The sequence below is a fragment of the Pelobates fuscus genome, chromosome 1, assembly GCF_036172605.1.
Source record: "Pelobates fuscus isolate aPelFus1 chromosome 1, aPelFus1.pri, whole genome shotgun sequence".
Classification (NCBI taxonomy): domain Eukaryota; kingdom Metazoa; phylum Chordata; class Amphibia; order Anura; family Pelobatidae; genus Pelobates; species Pelobates fuscus.
The window spans coordinates 233,836,764-233,856,702 of NC_086317.1; the positions used below are offsets into that span (position 1 = coordinate 233,836,764).

The following is a 19,939-nucleotide window of genomic DNA, read 5'->3' on the forward strand; positions in this document are numbered from 1 at the left end:
GGTTGGGCGGGAGAGGAACAGGGGGGGTGGGTGCACACCTTTGCATTCATAAAACATTTAGCTCAGTAGCTTCATCAGCTGCTACTTAATTGTTAACACGATTCATCAGGATATCATAATACTAAAGGATCACTGTAGGCACCCAGACCACTTCAGCTCAATAAAGTGGTCTGGGTGCCAGGCCCCCCGAGTTTTAACTCTGCAGCTGAAAACATAGCAGTTTCAGAGAAATTGCTATGTTTACATTAAGGGTTAATCCAGCCTGTAGTGGCTGTCTCCCTGACAGCCACTAGAGGCCGCTTCCGCGATTCTGAGTGTGAAAATCATACTGAGATGACGCTGGACGTCCATAGGAAAGCATGCGCCTTCGGAGCTGAAGTCAGCAGGGGGAGGAGAGGTCACCAGCGCCGAGGGAGCCTGCTGCTGGATTAAGGTAAGTGGCTAAAAGGGTTCTAACCCCTTCAGCTCAGCAGGAGGTGGGGCCTGAGGGAGGGGGGGGGACCTAATAACCCTATAGTGCCAGGAAAATTAGATTGTTTTCCTGGCACTATAGTGCTCCTTTAATACTTTAAAATGTTTGTTTTTTTTCAACAGTCTTGTGATAAATCAGTGCTTTTTTGTGGGGGAGGGGAGAGAGGGGCAGAGGGCTGATGTCTAAGTTATCTGATTGGCACACTTGCTAGACTCTCTGATGGGTTAATATTTTCAGGATTGTAAATTTACCACATTTAACAAAAATAATCCCAGGTTTGGTTTATTAAAGGTTTGTATAGGGCAGAGAACAGTTAGCTGTATTTTACTAAGTGATAAGCATGAGTAGCTGTTTGAAATAGCCTTCAAACGTTGTACTTGTATGCATATTTCCATAGACATTCATCATCCGTACTCTTGCATGTGTCTTTGTTTAGGAATATCCAGTATCCAACACTCAATAGATCTGTTTGTTTCAGTCTAATGTGATCAATGAGCTCATGCTATGGTTGTCTACTGTCTTGACCCAACAGATACATACATGAAGGGTTCTGTTTTCTCTAACCCTGCACCAGCTGTTGTAGTCATTATAACAAAACATGTTGTAAGTATTTGGGCAGGTGCTCGGAGTTTCAGGTAGCGTCTTTGCATGCTGATGTACAAAATAGTTTAGACTGGTCAAATAGACTCAGCCCTTTTCAATCCCAAAAGAAAATACATACCTGAACAACATATGTAATTTAACCTTAAAACCTTAAGTCACGTTAACCTTTTTAAATACTTAGAAATAAATCCTGCCTCAGTTGTAAAAGAAACATATTCTTATCATGGATCAAGCCTGGTTGTCTTCTACTTTGTGTCTTTCTAAGTAAGCATGCTTTAAGCTAGGAGTTAGAAAGTGTCCTTCTTATTGATTCCTTAAATTACTTCTGTATTATGTCCATAGAACTGACTTTACATTTTTAATACATTATAGGCTGCTACTTTGGGAGAAAAATAAATAAATGAAAAGAGCCATAACCGTAAAATAAAACAAACTTAAATAAATGAAAAATGTATATATTATGTAAGTGTTTAGAACCGAGACCAACATTTTGTACATAGCCTAATTTTGTTGATGCATTTTTCCATTATAGAATAGTTCTGTGACCCATTCATCAACTATAATATTATGTATATTAGATTTAGACTTTCAGTAAAAAAAAAAAAGAAAAAAGTTACCTGCACTCTTCCCAAATCCCTATGCATATTTAAACAAATGGAGGCTATTTAGTTTCTCCAATGGCCATGAGAGACTTTAGCCCACCTGCCACATGAAGGCAAACCTCTCAGGTGGGTCCTACACTTACCTTTCACCTTGCTTCCTTGAGCTTCTGGTAAAGATATCTCTAATGACACAGAAAGGGGTATTTTTTTATATACATCCCTACATGCTTATTAACCCCTAATAAGGAATACATGGGATGTAACATAGCTGTGTGATACAAAAGTGAATACAAATACAAAAAAACAAGTCCTGCGCTCAAACTCCCATCACTCCTGGGCGGCAGCAACGACCATAGTACACATCAGCCCCAATACATACAGTAAAAACCAAAGAAAAAAAGTTACCTGCGCTCTCTCCAAATCCCTGTGCATGTTTAAACAAATGGAGGTATATAAAAAAAATACCCCTTTCTGTCTCAGTAGAGATATATTTGCCAAAAGCTCAATGAAGCAAGGTGAAAGGTTAGTTTAGGAACCACCTGAGAGATTTGCCTTGACATGGCCATTGGAGAAACTAAATACACTCCATTTATTTAAATATACATAGGGATTTGGGAAGAGTGCAGGTAACTTTTTTCCTTGGTTTTTACGGTATGTATTGGGGCTGATGTGTATTATGGTTGTTTCTGCTGCCCAGGAGTGATGGGAGTTTGAGGGCAGGACTTGGTGTTTTTTTTGTATTTCAATTTAGACTTTCACCTGTGTAAAAGGTGACTATAGAGTAAACAGTTTTTTGTGGTTACCATAAAACATATCTAGGGGTGCACTCTAATACAACTACATGATTATTGATGAGTATTCAATAACCTATTGCTGGAATATGTTTTTGCTCACTTGTGCCATTACAAAGAGAACCTATACCATTTATATATCAGACTGATCCCACCTATAAGGACAGCACAGAATCTAAAGATCTTTCTGTACGAGAGAGAGAGCAACCCAGGAAAGTCGTTTCAGCCTTCTCTGGGCTTCGTCAGTGAGGTGTAGCTGTTACCCCTGTAGGCACATTGATCTCGGGGGGGGTCCACGTTTGGATTATTCTTTTAGCTTAGGGCAAGCCCTAGAAAATGTTTCTATTATAGTGAATGATAAGATAGTTATACAAGCTACCTCACATTGAAATTTCAATGACGAAGTAAGGCCATCGACATACAAGTAAATAAATGAAAGTGCTAACATATAAGCAGTTCTTTTTTCCCTAGTTCCTAGTAACCTGTTATGCCCAGGTATGAGGAGCAATAAATACATATGAAGGGAAGTAAAGACAATTTAATGAAATCGGATTGTATTAGAAACTAGTGCAAGATATCATAGCATTTCTCTCTACACAGAGTTCAGTTAGCTTACGTATTACAACTCATTAGACTCGTTAGATGTTAGTTAGAGAGGCAGTTATTTCCTCCATCACCCTGATTGAGTCAACCTTTTGTAGCCACTCTCTTGATGAGGGCGTGCTTGTATTTTTCCATTTAACTTAAATGAGGAGGTTGGCAGCTATCAGTAGGTCTGATATTAATACCTGTTGTGGTTTGGGAGTAGGCATGAGTATAATAGGAATAGCAAAGTTTCTAGAGTGTGTGACGAGCTAATACCTGTGATGGCGTTTATCATTTCCACCACTCTGCGCCAGTAAGTTTGTATGATGGGGAAGGTCCACCATATGTGAGCGGTTGTTCCCCCTGGTTGACTACATCTCCAGCATGTATCTGTTGTGTGTGGGAAGAGGTTTTGTAGCTTGGCCGGTGAGTAATGCCTTCTGGATATTCTCTTGTAGTTACTCTCCTGTATGGAATTGCTAACCGTTGATTTGTGTATGCTTTGAAATATGGTTTCCCATTCCCCAGGAGTTAGATTAATGTTAAGTTCGCTATTCCAGGATGTCACACAATGAGGTAATTGTCCCTTGAGTTCGTCTTGTAACATCTTAAAAAATATCGATAACTATTTACGTCTAAGACTGCGAGATTTGCAATAGATTTCAAAGTGTACAGGACCCTTTAAGAAGTTGGTCTGTAGATTGTATAAAATTGAATAATTGGGCATATTTGAAAGATTGTAGTGTCGAGGGGTGTTCCGTTCTTAAAAGGGAGTTAAGCGGTTTAACTAAGTTCCCTTCTAGAACTAAATGTAGTCTACGAGAGAATGTCTTCTAGGGCACTTGTATGAAGTCATACGTATGGGTTTGCAGTCCTGGTTAGAACAATGGGTTGTTAGTCAATGGATATAGGGGAAATGGGTAAGGGGAAATGAGAGAGGAGTGTCTCGTGAGTTTCCAAATGTGGAGTGTGGGGACAATGGTAGGATGAAGAGATGGTTGAGGTGAAAGGAATATTTGACCGTTTTATGCCACGGATCATACATATTGGGGTTTGAAAGAAGGAGTTTTCCAACTCCACCCATTGTGAAGACCTTGCTATTTTATTTGTTTGTATGTTATTTTGTAGTATGGGTGAGAGATACTCACTAGAGTGTAGAGCAGCTTTTCAATTATATTTTATAACTATTAAGCGCCTCATACATAGTTTACTGTTTGGTGTATATATTTATTAGGTTAATTTGCTGTTTTTTTGTAAAGCATTAAAATGTTTTGCAAAAAAAATGGCAACTTAACCTAATAAATGAAGGAATTAGGATAAATACAAATGACTTTACTTTATATATTTGAAGCATCAGTAAAGTGTTGTTTTACAATGTCATTTTTAATGTAATAAAAATATTTAAAATATAGCCCATAAACAAAATTAACTGTGCGACATGTCTGAGTTTCATCTCTCTCGTCTCATTAAGGTCATGCAATTTATTTATGTATATACATAGCACTTTATTGGGTCATTACTTACAAATAGAATCTGTAACCTTATAAAGCTCCATTTTATTGTAAAAAATATCATAAAATTCATTTTTTTTCCTGTACCCATATTTGTTTTTTTCTACACAACGTGTAGTAGACAGGAAAATCAAGTATAATGTATCTATTTGTATTAGCATTCATTCTGGCAGTCAGAATTATGGTGACCAAAAATGGGCAAGGAATACTTTGACCATTTGAACTTGAAACCCTCAGAGAGCTTTTTATTTTAATAAAACAGCGAAATATTGGTTATGTGACACCCCTACATCAAACTCTATCACATTAAGGAAACCTTAGAACTCGGTTCTTCAGTCTGGCTTGATACATTACAATTCATCAGGGATACTTAGAAGGAATAATTACATCCGTGTATTTATTCCACTGTCAGAATGTTGACACTAGTTTCATAGTGTCTGTGTCATCGAGAGTCCTAATTAAATAACATGTCAAATGTATTGATTATGTGTATAGGGATCTGTTGGATACATCTAGAAGGTCTTTTGTCTGGGTGATATTGCAAAGGTTTCAAATGAAAAGTTTGCCAAATGCATCAGCTTTGTGTATAGAAATTATTTTTCTTCTAGTAAAGGCCAGCCTCCTGGTGCCTTGTCATTTTGACATTGAGTAGAACATCTTCATCTTGTTAGTCGGGAGCAAGGAGGCGCCTTGTAAAAGACCTCAATTCTATTAAAGATCTAAATTGACATTAGGTTACCAAAGCTTTTGTAGCAGTCTGTAATTGAAGTGCGTTTTAAAATCCACAACACTTTTATTAGAATAACTGAATTTAAAAAAAAAGAATTATAAAACAGCAGAAAATTGCCTGCTCTTATACATTTTTTTTCAAATATAAAATGTAACTGCCTAGATTTAAAATCAGTTTTTTATTTTGGGAGAAAAGCAGACCATTCCCAGTGTACACAGCTAGATTTTTATTGTGCCATTTTTACTGCTAAGTAAGTAAAATCTGTTGCCCCTCTCTAATGCAGACCATTTAGTAAGCTAGTGATGTTTATGTCTGAGGTATGATCAGTATAATTTTCTTTGGATATGAAACACATTTATTAGTTATGTGTTCTCATTTATCACGTGTATGCTTTCTGAGTTTATATAAATAACTTTTTTTGAAAATCATTGTTTTATTAAATTATAGCTAAGTGTACAGAGTAGTGTACTTTTTAGAATGCGCAAGAATTGGCTTATTACACCCAAGAACTATCCGTAGACGGTACGAATAAATCCTTAGATGTGCTTTCATTTTCAGTAGATACTAGGACCATGCAGAGGGCGTTCTCTGCCCGGTTCTGTATGTTCGCGGTTTGCCAGGAGGCTATCTGTCAGGTTGGTGTGCTTAATACCAATGGATCATACCAATACAAATTTCCAGGAGGGCCCGCACCATTATGGGCATCTTCAGTGAAGCATGTTGCGTCAACAGTTAACGCCCCCTTGAAGAACAACTCACATGTTCAATGCCATACCTACCAACTCTAAGGACACTATCTCATTTATTCTTTTTTATTAGATAGCGTTATAGCTTTTGTTTTTTATAAATCTGCACATTTATCACAATGCACTTCTGTTTATGTTTAATGGTTTTAGTAAAGTGTTAGTCACCCTCTGCATATTCATTTTTAGCAGTTTAGTGGATTATCCCGTATTTATTGGTTTTGCTATATCATTTATTTTAATTTTGCACTATCAGGTATATTCACTGAAGTGAGAATTGCCGGGAATTCAAAGTGAAATCATATCTGAATTTGAAATTTAAGGCTGGACAAATAATGGATTTTTCCAGTTCGACTATTTTGGCTTAAATTTGAAATTCACTTTTAATACATTATGATTTCTTGACAGTTTTCACTTCAGGGAATAAACCTGTTTATCTTTATTACATTAAAAAATATTTGAAATAAAAAGTTACATGTTCAAAGACTTTTATAGACCATTTAGTGGTTCTGCCTATAACTCCACAGCACATTAGGGATTTATGGGTTAAGTAGTCTAACCCCAGGAGCAGTTCTACACATCACTTACAATACCCTGACTGCAGTCAGTGTACACGTAGTTCACTGATTAATAAACCCTACAATGTTCTGCTATTTACAGAGTCCGTACAAGCACAGTCAGCGAGTCGGCTCTCTCACCAGGGAGGATATTAGCTCAGCCCAAGTTGTGCATCCACTATATGCTCCTCTCCTCCCTCACATACCTGTAGTTTTACCATCAAGCAGAGGCGGCTCTCTAATTAGGCGATTTAGGCGGCTGTCTAAGGCCTCGGGCTGATGGGGGCCTCACAGCCGCCTAACTCACCTTATGGCAGACTTCCCACACAGGAGGGGGCCCGACTGCTTACCCATAATGCTGCTGGGTTCGAGGTCCCTCCTGTCAGTCTGCTACGGGAGAGAGCCAGCCTCCAGTCTGCAGCTCCATTGGGAGTGAGCTGCAGACTGAAGTGTTTCGTGATTACTACGGCAATGCTTTGACTGGAGCTTGCGGGATTTACCACATGGTCTGTTGCTCACTCCTGGCGGAGCTGCAGACCAGAGAGCCGGACCACCGGGGAGAGAGGGCACCCACAGGACCACGAGGGAAGGAATTTATGAACCCCCTCCCCCTTTCCACCCCCCAGCCCCCTGTTACAACCCCCCCTACACCTTGTTACTGCGCCTCCATGCCCCCTACTCCCTGTCACTGTCCCTCCATCCCCCCACCCCTTGTTACTAACCCCTTACCCCCGTTACTACCCCCCTATGCCCTCTACCCCCTGTCACAGCCCGTTACTACCCCCTAACCCAGTTACTGCCCCTCCACCCCCCTTACCTCCTGTCATTGCCCCTCCACCCCCTAACCCCCTGTTACTGCCCCCCTATCCCCTGTTACTGCCCCTCCATCTCCCCTACCCCTTGTCACCCGCCCTCATTCGGTCACACTCACTCCATCAACCCTGTCTCATTTACCCCCCTCACCCTGTCACACTCACCCTGCCACAGTTACTCCTTTACTCACCTTGTCACAGTCACAAACTGAAGACATTCATTATACACACATGCAAAAAGGTAACAGGCAGCCCCTATAAACACCACACCGTAAGCAACTACACACATAAAGCCCCAGACACATACTCATAAAGACATACATTCACACACAAGGATACTCTCGGTCAGACACACACTTTCATGCACATACACAGGTAGGCAATGCCAGATACACTCAGAAATTCACACACTGGCAGTAATGTATACACAACTGCAAGGCTAAGTAATCATACCCCGCAGTCGTTTGTAAATGATTAGCATAATTGCTACTTAAATGTGTTTATTGCAAAATAATTTAGTTTGGAAATTATGCCAAAACTACAGTCGGAGAGCTCACAACACAGCGGCACAGGGAGCCACGACACTGCCAGCCTCTGAACAATGAATACAAAGGCTAGCTCTCTGTATCCAGCGCTGCAAGCTTGTCCTTCAATACAACTACAGCACCTTATACACACATGCAACCCCTATTTTTTTATTTCCACTTTGGGTGTTAGTGGGGGCCTCATGTATGAGTTTCGCCTAAGGCTTCACAAAGTCTAGAGCCGCCACTGCCTTCAAGTCAGGCTCCTAAGGACATGTATGATATTTGGATGGGAAGGCCCCTTTTGGCTAAATTGTTCAATTTGTCTGCATTACAGAGAAACTAGTGTTTATTACACAGAAAATGTGTATTCTGAGCGTAGAATGATCCATACTATGCAAAACTGTGTATTTAACAAAACATGTCATTCTAAAGTGCAGTATCTGATATCTCACACACTATGTACACGGAGATGCATTATACATCTGTGCATGCAGCTGCTGTTACAGATAATTGCACATGGAAAGAATGTTCAAACGACACAATGTTAGCCACTTCTTTTTCTTTTCTCCAGCACTGCATAGGTTAATTTCTTCACGTTTCATTGTGCTAAGTAATTGTGCTTTTCAAAGCTAGATGCCCAGAACAGTAGCATAACAAGATGTTGAGTATTCCACTTTGTATTTAATTTCCATACCTCCCAACCATCCCGATTGTCCAGTCCTATCCTGCTGTCCCACCTTATTTCCCTGCTACTCCTCTTTTGGGGACACCAGGAAACATGAGGGAATTGTCCCCAACAATCATAGCACAAGCGCATCATAAGATGTCCTCACATTATGTTCAGGGCATTAGGACCCTGCAGGTAACATTGACACAGCACTCCCTGCTTGTCCTGACCTCAGTGGGCCGGCCTAAGTGATGGACAGGCTCACTCGCCATTAACTTGGGTGGACCAGCCCCCTTTTTCAGGCAGATCGGCCCCTTCGGGGGCAAAGCTAGTCATATAATCTCTTCGCTGGCCTGCCCCCCTCCACCAGTTCTGATTCTGAGGACACCAGAGTTGGAAGGTATGCATTTCACTTTCCAGTTTTGCGAAATGCTGCTGCATTACCATCCCACTTACATAGAGTGTGGAGAGATCCCGGATCTAGATGTTGTCTTGTAAGGGAATGGGAGACGCAGTAGTGCAGAAAGCACGGCTTTGTCTTATACCATCATAAGCACAGGTTTCCTATTCCCCACTAGGCTTTCACTGTGCAGAGTCCTTGGAATTTGGAAGCCTATGTTTACCTATACTTTTATCACGCTATCATTATACCAGTGGCAGAGCTTGGGCTTGGAAGTACACAGAGGGTTTTTCAGGACTCCCTGATTTGGACTTTTAGCTCCACTGTAGCTGCTATCTCTTCCCTAGCTTGGAGAGATAAAATGCCTCTTTAGGATCGAGTAGATAATAAATAGGAATGTTTCCTTAGGTGAGCTATAGGTCCTGTTGTGCGCCTTGCAACATTGCACCGAGCCATGTCAATCATGTTCTAGCAAGTTCCATCTCCTTGAATATTTTCTTGCATATGGATAAAAGAGGATGTTCTGAAACTGACAGGGCTGAAAAAAATCAATAACACATATGTCTAAATGGTACCTTCTCTTCCAGATCAATTGTAATGTGAAAAGAATCAGATTGCTCAGTATTCGACATGCAGTGCTGCAAGCTCTTAATGCAATGTAAAGAATGTTGCAGATAGGAGAGTATCCTGTTGACTACTTTAATGTCTTCTATAAGAACTCCCAGTACATAGAAAGTGCTTCGTTACTCTAGGCAAACGTGAAATATATCTCTCCAGCTAAATATGTGCGGTTTGTTTTATACGCCTTCTTTAAATGGGACAAGAAGGCTTCCCTCTTAGTCACGGTATGTCTTAGTATTAAAATCTACAGACTTCATTCTAATGAGCTTTGTAAATCTGACCTAAAAAGTGTCGCCCGAAGTCTTTGAAATGAGTTTCCTTCAAGTTGCCCTGAGCTGATTGTGTGTTTTAGGAGAGGTTAAATGGGTTAAGATTCTTAGCTGTGCTAAAGCCATAGGAGTGATTCATTATTAATCTTTTTCACCCCCTAAGACATCATCTTCAGATCAAGGCGGATTTACAACATAAGATAACATACTCAGCAGCGGGACACAGCTTCTGAAAGGACAAGAGGGTGCTATTAGGAAGAAAGTACACATTGCTATGATCTTTATATAAAGTGTTACGTGACCGTGAACCTGGCTGTATAACAGGGCATGTACATAAAACAGGAATGGATACTGCATAGAGAAACAAAAGTATTAAAGGCACTACACTACAGTGACAAGCTTACAGTCGTAAAACTAAATGAGAGAGAGAAATTTGAATCATTAAAGCAAATTCATAGATAACTCCCTACCCACACACACACACGCACACTATCTATTAATGGTTTTAATGTGTGTGTTTAGATTTTGCATGTATATGTGTGTTTTATATATATATATATATAGCTCCATACTGCATGTATGATGATGTCAATTTTGTGCAATTTGAAGTAACTAATCACAATCAGCACTAAGAACATGTCCTGGTATGGAAAGGTTACAAGCACCTATTGCTGTTTAAATGATGTCAGCTGAAATATCTGCTGGGACTATAACTCCCATTAACTATCAGGCAACACTGGGACATGTGTGACAGTGTTGCCATTAAAGTGATTTCCAGTCCTACACAATCCTAACACACTACACTAAACATTAACCTTCACACTACAATATCACTAAACAATAACACTACATTATTACTAAATATTAACCCCATGACTATACAAACAGTAAATATTAGACTTTGGGCAATCAGTGATTCATCCAATTCCACAACTCTGTAATGCCATATGGACGTATCATCAACAACAACAAAAAATTGGGCAATGGATGAACTGGTTTGTTTGTTTTGTAACTTAGAGTTCCATCTATGGCACCAAAAAAAGGGGAGGGAATAAAAAAGCAGATGATTTTTGGGAGGCAAATAGGCAGCTCTGTTTGTCATGATGGGCAAGATTTTTCCCCAGTGATAAGAGCTATAAAATCAAGAGTTTAAAAAAAAAGATGATTTATGGTTAGGGGACTGCCACTAAACGTTGATTTTATTCTCAGATCAAGTCCAAATGACCACACTGCCAATAATAGAATATATCTATGCATTTTAAGCAGGATTCTTCTAGACAATTGACATTGGCTATTGAAGGGAGACAGACCAGCAGTGATACAGTGTGTTTTACTATAGCTGTGACTATGTAGGAGTTGAACTAAAATCCAAATTGCCACTTAAAAATTTTATGACATTATTATAACAACAACTCACAATTGAAAAAGTAATGCCTAAAATTGCTTAGCAATTAGGCAATGAAACATTTTAGCTGTTTTGCATTGCAGTACACAAATATGTTTTTTGGGTTTTTTTTGGGACGAATCGTTTTGGACAAACAGAATTATTTTGCTGTGCACAAGTCTACGAAACATTAAGTCCGACAGGATCTCAACAGTACATTAACAATTAAACTGACCTCTGACCCTAACCTTAAAATGTCATGTAATATAAAAGTACATATTGGTGAAGCATGTGGTTTTGGAAAGTAATGTTATCTATAGATTTTGGAGCCATTTATGAGCGTAATAAGCACAAAAAAAAAAGACGTTTCAGTCCTTTAAACCTGACTTTTTTTATTTTATGAGACGCATTGGCTTTTTTGTTTTGCATTTACTACTTTAATAAAAGTAGATTTTAAGCATGTTTATAAACTCATGCGATTGAGCTCTTTTAACAGTGTTTTTTTGGGGGGGTAAGATAGTTTTGGAACCCAGGTACATACATACTACATACCAGACAGTGGTAGCTTATATATTCTTGTTTATTTATTTTCTTATAATTGAAGCTGAGTTGACATTTTGAAAATAGAACTGCATAACTATTAGCTATATCACTTGGTCAAGCATTTGTTAAAAGTAGCACATAAGCTCTAGCTGGTATCATAGAAGACAAGATTGCTGCTCTGTTCAGTGTAAAGGCAAGAGGATAACATTTATAGAAGACTTGGGTGATGGCAATTTTCTTATCATAGGAAGACGGGAAAGCCAAGAAAGATAACCATGACAATTTGATCTAAAAACATTTCTTTGAGGAGTCTAATTTTAGAGGGTTGAAGGCATCTTCAGTAGAGGTCCAAGTACTCTTCACACTCTGACTACCACTGCAACCTTAACCTGACCCTTCTGATAAAGGTTTCCTTTTTTTTTCATACATATCTTTGCATTGTGTTTAGCACGGGTTACGAGTTCTAGAAATACAGACAACAGACTATGACGAAAAACACAGTAGACATTAGTTTGGAGCCATGTCTTATGGTATGACTTGTGATTTCTTCAATTATCCTCTTTGTAATGCATCCCCGTCATAGAACAAAATGTAATACATGTTTTTTTTCAGCCGTAAGGAGTTTATTGTCTCTTAGACTCCTTGTTTTACTGCTCTTGTAAAAACAAAAAAACTTGTAAAAAGGACAAATTTAGTTGTATCACATGGTAATATATTCGCACAGATCAACCAGGGCTTCACTTTGTCCTGAGGTTACATTTTTCCCCCAAAAAAATTGTTCCAGGAATGGCTTACAAATCAAACATGAATTTACATTTCCTTATAATACTTTGCTACATTAGGTGTTCGCTAACCGTATGTTCCTTGGCACACCTACTTACTTAATAGTAATATATAAGATATGGTGGCCTACTTTACAATCTAGCACCAGTAACCGATTGATAAATATTTCTGACTGTCAGGTTACAGAGTGCGACAGCTATCAAACCGTCACATTCCAAATTTTACAAATATTTTTCAAGCGGTTTTGTCACCAAAGTCAGAAAACATTACAGTTGGGTCTCAAATGTGAATTCATCCTTGCATGTGGAATTAGACAGTCCAATTTGTCAAAGTTAATGATTTCAAAAAAACATGGAGCATCTGCAGGCATTTTGAGTACATCACATATTGAAAGAAAAAAATTGGCAAATAAAAAAGAATATTTAATGATTAAAGCCCTGAAGGAGGTAGGACCACCGGATGTTAAAACTTTTTTTTTTTTTTTAAAGATTTAAGAAGTCAGGAGTCAAACCCAAAGAATGATGTGTTAATAACCTGTTATGTTCCATATGAACGTTGTATCATGTGTCTGTTTTTTTTTATGTATTTCTAAAAGGACATTCTACTTATTATGTAGTGATTTTGCTAATTATATTTTAGTTATAGTGAATAATTATCATTTAGATGAATTGTTAGTTATCATTGCTTGCAAATGTCAAGTCATGGAATTGTGTGTGGTAATCATTCTGCTCATGTCCCTTATCCTTGTTCTCAGAGATTTTACATTGAAACATTTTGCCCATTTTCACAGATCCAATAATAGTACACAGTACTACACATTTACACAATAGTAAACAGTGTGGCAAAGTATCAGAATAGTTTGATTGTACACTTTAAAGGACAATGCCATTAAAATACATAACAATTTAGTAGATATACCCCCTCCAAAGAAAATATGTATATATGTATGTAATCGTTTTTGTATCAAAAAACAGGTCTATAAAACCCAGTTAGAATTAATACCAGTGGTAACAGGTCTAAATGACCTAATAATATGCAGAATTATAAAGATTCCTCGAAGACTTCTCAAACCATAAAATATGTCATAAATAATCTGCAATAAAATACAAAAAGATCTACAATGATGTGGTAGATATAAACATCAGATAAAAAGGAACCATACGTTGCACTCACAAATGTAGATGATAAGTAGGCAAAACATAATGTTTGGAATTTTCAGTCTTCTCTAGTTCCAGGTATACATATAGAAAAGATGAACAAAGAAGGAACATAGTGAAGTACTGTAAATAAGATTAAAACTGCTTTATTTGTTGCACTCACAAGATAAAAGTGAAAGATATGCCCATCAAAATACAATGGTCCACAGGGATTACTGCAGATTCTCCCGGAACAGGATCAGATAAAAAAGTTTAAAACAATTAACAAAACAATTAAACAAAACTGTCACTAGGTCCTTCTTTGGCCCTACACGTTTTGTCCATCTTTGGACATCATCAGGGCCTCCTCAGCGTCTGTACACCAGAAGGAGATTCCCTCCATCTTTAAAAACCCTTTTGGAGCCATTCCTCATGGCCGTAAGCCAATTCAAAGCATCTGTTGCTTGGACTCACATGTTTAATATTCCTTTAGTCACTTCCGGGTTTCGAGTGTTTCAAGCCTCATTTTCATGTGGATGCAACGTCAGATTGCAAAGAGAGCACATGTGCGACTCTCGTGCGCTCCAAGCTGCGTTCCACTGAAGTCCTCAAGCGAGTAAAGTCCGCAAAAAAGTCCTCAGAAAAGGAGGAGATATGAGCAAATGGTCGCATGGCTGAGGAGCTCTGGGTCACTACTACCTAAAAACAATATTCTCAGCCCATACAAACGGGTTAAAACAGCCCCGTGGGGACCCCAAAGCACACTAGCACCAACATGGGGCAAAAAACTAAGAAGCTCAAACCTGATAAGCCCAGAATGGACTTACACATCGATGAACTCTGGCGACAGGCCCAGGGCGCAACTAGCTCCAAAATGGCGTCCATACATGGAGGATGCTCAGACTTTTATGAGGATACATCAGATGAAGCGGAGGAGATGACCCCTCCGGCCCAGCCACAGCAGCCAATGAATTGGAAACCGCCCCAGCCATCCGCGGTAAAATCCACGCCGGCGAGCATGGAGGCAATAAGAGACCTGATGGCAGAACACCACAAAAAAATCTCGGCCGACGTGGCCTCAATCCGGGAGGCCTTACAGGGCCTAGGCGGCAAGCTTGGAGTCGTGGAGACCACCATAGAAATCCACGGCGGCTAAATAAAGGAGCTGCAGCATGCAATTAAAGAACGAAAACAACTGAACGAAATGACTGAGCTGAAGCTCGCCACGATGGAAGACAAACGCCGCCGGACACACCTAAAGATCAGGGGCATTAAGGAAGATATACCTGATGCAGAATTGCCTCACTTTGCACGTAGGCTCATCACAGCACTGTTGACCCCGAAGTCTGCCAAGGCAGTGGCGCTGGAGGGCATATTCCGCATTCCAAAGCCGACAACAGCCCCAGCCACGGCTACAAGGGACGTGATCTTACAGTTTCAGACCCAGAGGGACAGGACCGCAGTCCAGATGGCTGCCAAAGAACACCCAACCTACCTTTTCGAAGAAATGCCCCTTGAGTTCTATTCGGATGTCTCTGGAGCCACCCTGGCATGGAGGAGAGCTTTGCAGCCATTTACCGCCCATCTGCGAACACACCAATTGAGGTACCGCTGGGGCCCTGCACACACCTTGCAGGTGACCAAAGGCGACACCACGCACACCATTCGGTCCCTACAGGAGGCAACGATGGCCCTGAGGCAGCTAGGCCTCCCCCTAGACATGCCTAACTTGTCTAAGCCTCCAGCGAGCCCCACACACCCCCCAAACTGGGCCACTGCCAACGCCCCGGAGTTTGTCCCCAGGCGACCCGCAGAGGTACCGACCGACGCAAACACTACCTGAACTCCAACTACGACCGGAGACCCCATAGCTCAGGGTTCTTGCCCAAATCCAAAGGTACTTTTGCCTGAACTTTTACCTACATTTTTGCTCTTGAGCTCTTGGTTCTAAATGTTTAAAAGACAGTCTGCGGAATGCTGCCACCAGGGAACTTGTTGCCCCACTTTGCATATGGACGCACACGACAGACCTCTGATCGAGATGACCCCAGCACACGCCGGGAACACACGGACTATATGGTTTTTTCCTTTGTTATTTGTTTCCTCTATTTACCCTAGTTTCCTATGTTCCATCAGCCATGACACAAGTTAATGTTAACAGCATGCTCCCCATCATTAGTATATAAAACGGCAGTAATAAACCTAAACTAATTTATTATATGGATGGAAAAGCGTAGGTCAACAACTAATCTTTTAGCATTGCCAGCCTCACAAGACTAAGCACCGCTTTATGCCCAATAGCCAGAGCCATAACCGACCAGTATGTATTCCAATGTATTTACTGAAAAACAATGCAAGGAAGCTAAACCATGACACTGCTCTAACATATAGTTTATAGTCTGGGATTGAGCCACTGCCGGGGCATAACAAGCCTGCCTTGAACATAATGTGCATGATAACCCTATCCCATCGAAAATATCGGTCCATATCTCCAGCTTTGCTTGCTACTCAGGGTTTTCCCTTTTATTTTTATTTTTATCACCGATAAATCCTACCGGAACAGGTATATTTATCTTGATATTTATCTTGAAATTTGCGAGACCAGGCGCCTTGTTATGGTATAAGACCCTCATGTGATAGCTTGTAACATTAACATTTAAAAAATTGTGCATGCATATTGGTTTACCCCGTTGTTATACATGACACGAATTTGCTTGAGGATTGCCTTTGGGGTACCTCAGGCTGGTATGTTACTCTTGACCTGCACTACAAAAATAAAGAATATAAAAAAAGAAAGAAAAGGAAGAGATATAAAGGATATAGAGAAGAAAACAAAAAAGGCAGAAAACATTAAGAATACTTAGCCATAAAGATAATTTAGCCATAAAGATCATTTCCAATAAATTATTAAGAATGTCTTTAAACAGAGAAAAGGTAGAAATATAAAAAAAACAAAGTGCTATGGGCAATAAAATGTCTTATTTGGATGAATAGATGTGTCCACCTATATCATATACTTCAATATATATGATATATATATACATTTAAAATCCATAAATAACATATAAAAGATGATAAAAATAACTGTTAATAAATAAATATAAAAATAACTAAGATTAAAAAGGACCATCTAGACGACCAATAAAACAGGAAAAAGGGGTGAAGGGAGGAAAAAGTGCATCATGGGACATTTTAGAGAAATAAATAAATTAATATATATATATATTAATGAGACAGAGAGAGGATTAAGGGTCACAAAAAAACAAATCATATCAAAATCTACATTCAGACCCTCCGGTTTCATGGTCTTTAAGGTATAAACCCAGATGCCCTCTCTCTGTCTCAATCTAATAACCTCCATGTTCATCCAATGATACTTGCTCTATACCAACACATGAAAAATTATTGAAATTAAAATTTGGACATTGGTTGCAATGAACAGGCACTGAATGGGTATTAAGTTTTTTCTTAATGTTGTTATGATGTTCCAAAAATCGCCCTTTCAGTGGTCTGCCAGTCCTACCCATATATTGCACACCACAAACACAGGTCTGTAGATAGACTAAATGGGTGGAGATACGAGATGTGCTGTTTAAAATTAAAAGATTTTCCTGTTTGGTTACTTTTAAAATTAAAAACCTTTTTATATTCCTATTTGCAAGTTTTACATTTGCCACATGTATAAAAACCTTCACTTCTATTAGTTCCAACTTTACAATGATTTGTTAATGTATTTGGAGCTAAAATACTCTTGAAATTCTTACTTTTTCTAAAAATAACTTGTGGTACAGGTGGTAATTTGTCTTTTAAGAGATTGTCTTCAAGTAAAAATGGCCAGTGTCTCTCTATGATTTTTTTTAATTTTAAACGCATGAACGTTAAATTGAGTGTTAAAAGAAAACCCATAGTTATTTTGTTTGTTAAAGGAGTTACAAGGTTTGTCGACCAAAAATTTATTTCTTTGTAGATTATTAACTAGATTGGTCTAGAAAATAATTTTCGTCACTACAATTAAGTTTTAGTCTCTCGTAAATTGATTTCGGGAACACTTTTAAGCCTATTTGGATGATGGCTACTTTTTGTATTAATGAAACTATTCGCATCTGTCGCTTTAAAAACAAGTTTTGGTCTTTATAGGAGCGTTTTCTATATAGCTCGTAAGGTCTAAGAAATTAATTTCTTTGGAGTTAAACTGTGGGGTAGAAATTAGTGACATCTCGTTATCATTAATAAAAGTAGTAAACTTGTGTAGGCCATTTTCAGTTCCTTTCAAAAATCATTAAAACATCATCTATGTACCTCCTCCAGAGCACCAAGTCTGTGCCAAATGGATTATTGAACCAAATATTTCTTGTTTCACAATAATCCAAAAAAATTGAATAACTTGGCGCAAACTTGGTGCCCATGGTTGTACCCTTAATCTATAAAACATAATTAATTGTTGAACATAAATAAATTGTGAGTTAATATAAATGTAATTGCTTTTAATAAAAATTGACTACATATTGGGGAAATCTCCTCATCTTGCTCCAAGTTCAATCTTACTACCTCGAGGCCCAAATGGTGTTCTATGATGGTGTATAATGATGTAACATCAAAGGTGGCCCATATGTACCCTTCCCTCCATTCAATGCACTCTAGTTCTTGAATAAGACTATTTGTGTCCTTCAAGTAAGATTTTTAATTTGTGCATATTTTTTGGGAAAAGAGTCAAAGAGTGTACCATGAACAGAGCATGTGCATGTCTAATGATGTGCTCAAACTATGCTTGTTAGGGACAGTTCACTGGTTTTGCCGAAAGTTGGACACCAGGGAACAAAGTAGGGATGGCAGGACACAAAGCAAAAATCATGAATGTCCTGCCAAAATCAGAATAATGGGAGGCCTGTGAATAACTAGTTGCAATCTACTCTTGAAGGCTATGCTTTTGTTGCTCAGTCCCATTTATCCAGTGTACATTAGAAGTTATTCATAAAAAAGGATTTGTGAAACAAAGTGTCATAAGGGGAGCAATCGCCATGGAATCCCACAGACAGTTTACACACTTTGATTCTCTTTTATAACTTTGCACCATTATTCATTTTATTACTTACTCGACTGTTTTATCCAGAGACAGGGCCCAGAGCATATATAGCCAGAGAAATGAAATTAATATATATTAAACTGCATAATAAATGAAAGTGAAAAGGGAAAGGTTTCTTTTTTCTTACATTTCATGTAATTTAGAATATCAGAAGAAATAGTAAAACTGCACATCAGATTCCAGAAATTCTACCAAAATAAAACTTCTTTCTTTATTAACGTTAAACCCATGATGCAGGCATGCACAGGCTGTAGTAGTTGAGCAATGCAGTTTGACATGTTTTGTCTAAACCCTCATACTTAGACTTATTACAGAATAGAATACCCATCCATAGAAAAACTAGTGGGGCTGTTCACTGATCAGAAAGAATGGACAATTTTCAAAGAATTGCATATTTGCCAAAAAGCCACGTTTGGAGAACAGTAAGTTTAGAAAATATTCCAGCATGGTTATTATGTCCCAAAACTGCAATCATCTTTTTTATTCTGTTGTCAATGCCTGCTGTACTTGGGCTTTATACCATTGCAATCAACAATTTTAAGATGCCTGTTTATCTAAAATTGAAAGCATCTGCTAGTGTTTGGGCGACAGACCTGTTGTAAGAGCATGTCCCTTAATAGACTAGTAATTAGATAGAGTAACTTTCCTGATGTAAAACATTGTAATTTAATTTGCAATGGAACCATTGGAGTATATTCTATCATTTATCTGGTATGTTCATGTCCCCTGTTTTATTCTCCTGTTAATTGCATGTAATCTAACTGTTAATCTCTTCAAGGCATCTGCCTGGTTACCAATAATCTTAACTACTAATTTACATTGCAATTGGCACCCGACCTCATATGACACATGTAAGACTCTTAGGCAGATAATCCCCTCTTCATCTTGAGAATTATGTCGCCATAGAGGGGTCAGTGGTGTGAGATGACACAGCTTGAGGTGCGAACTGCAGCAACAGCTAACACACTTTACCTAGCTGAGACCCAGAATCCCTTAACTGGCTGACGACGGGTTTTAAATAGAGGTCCTTCTGCTTGCGTTCTTAGAAGCCATTCTTACCAGCTTTGAGACATTATAGCATGTCTTCCCATTAGCTTTCTATGTATCGACTTTTTCCTCT

At 38.8% G+C, this 19,939-nt stretch overlaps 1 protein-coding gene across 4 annotated transcripts in view; it reads left to right on the plus strand.

The window, feature by feature from the left end:
- The window catches only part of BCAS3 (BCAS3 microtubule associated cell migration factor), a 1,245,307-nt gene that overhangs the window by 1,104,231 nt on the left and 121,137 nt on the right, over positions 1-19,939 (plus strand). The gene's annotated exons all lie outside the window — the stretch shown is intronic.